We start from the raw sequence: 1,134 nt of genomic DNA, 5'->3' as shown, positions 1-1,134 counted from the left end.
TATATATATATATATATATGCTACCTTACCGTTGACCAATCGATCAACTGTGTCCATTTTCTTACCACAATTGGTCTTTTGTCAAAATTAGAAATCGTTTAGTGCAGCAGAATTATGATTAGCATGGATATAATGACATGTGGTGGTTAGTTCTTTATTTTATATTGGGTTCAAACCTCATTCTAGCATCGATAAAATGAAATACTGGTCAAGTTAGGGTTGATATAATCGATAATACTCTCCTCCACTTTACACACACACACAAATAAATAAATACAATTCTGACCTTGTGTCTAATAGTAACGACGTTCTCGGAATAACTCTAGTCGACGATGAGGATGAACTAGCTGGTTTGTTTCAGAGGACATTCGGGCCTGGTACTTCCATAAATCCCTGGCCTGACAGTGTCTGTTACTGAGGAGCACTGAAAGTCCAAGATAAACTCTACACGCACGGAAGCGTTCTCAAGCAGAACTGTCCGAGATGCGCGCAGTGTCGAAACCAAACTGCACACATTCGTACAGTGTCCGAGCATTGCTGACTTGTGAGAGTTATAACGAACAGCTGTCAACGTGTGTGGGACGAATCCGATAACCAGCCGAATCCAACGTGAAGATCGCCTTACCGTCCACCTTTAACAAGGTAGGGCAGGCGATGTTCCTCTGTCTAGTGGCTATGGTGAAAGAGGTTGTGTGGTGGACTAGGCTGAAAGGATAGAGGAGAGACAGCAACCTAAGCCCTCCTTGACATTTTTAATTTCCATTTGAAAAGGAAAATGAAGGTAGAGGGGGAAATGTTATCTCCCAGGGAATTTCTGAAAAGATGGGTGACAGCGGGAAAAAGTGGTTAGGATACCTATGGATTGGAGAACAGTCGGGCGAGGACTCGTGCTTTGATGGGCATGATAACCCTGGATCTGTGGGGTTCATTGATTGGCCCCAGTTGGGGTTCCTCTTATATCAGGGATAGTGTCTCATTCACGTTTTTACATATTTGTATACTATATATATATATATATATATATATATATTTCCTTTCCTGAGCGTCCAATAATACTATCCATATCACGTCCTCACTTTGTTTTTTGTTATTGTTTTTTTAAACTATATATATATATATATATATTATATATAT

The 1,134-nt window shown here is 39.9% G+C and overlaps 1 protein-coding gene across 5 annotated transcripts in view; it reads right to left on the bottom strand.

Annotated features, from left to right (window-relative positions):
* LOC106881088 (uncharacterized) overlaps positions 1-1,134 on the bottom strand; it is a 465,749-nt gene that overhangs the window by 181,286 nt on the left and 283,329 nt on the right. The window contains exon 1 of one of the 5 annotated variants that reach the window (XM_052972355.1): positions 287-524. The exons of the other annotated variants lie outside the window; for them this stretch is intronic. The gene's annotated coding sequence lies outside the window, so the exon portion shown is untranslated. Of the gene's footprint in view, positions 1-286; positions 525-1,134 lie in introns of those variants that run through there. 5 annotated transcript variants of the gene reach the window in all.

Source organism: Octopus bimaculoides, chromosome 13 (genome assembly GCF_001194135.2).
Source record: "Octopus bimaculoides isolate UCB-OBI-ISO-001 chromosome 13, ASM119413v2, whole genome shotgun sequence".
NCBI lineage: Eukaryota > Metazoa > Mollusca > Cephalopoda > Octopoda > Octopodidae > Octopus > Octopus bimaculoides.
The sequence above is the reverse complement of the archived record's forward strand: the minus strand, read 5'-3'. Positions and strand labels throughout refer to the sequence as shown.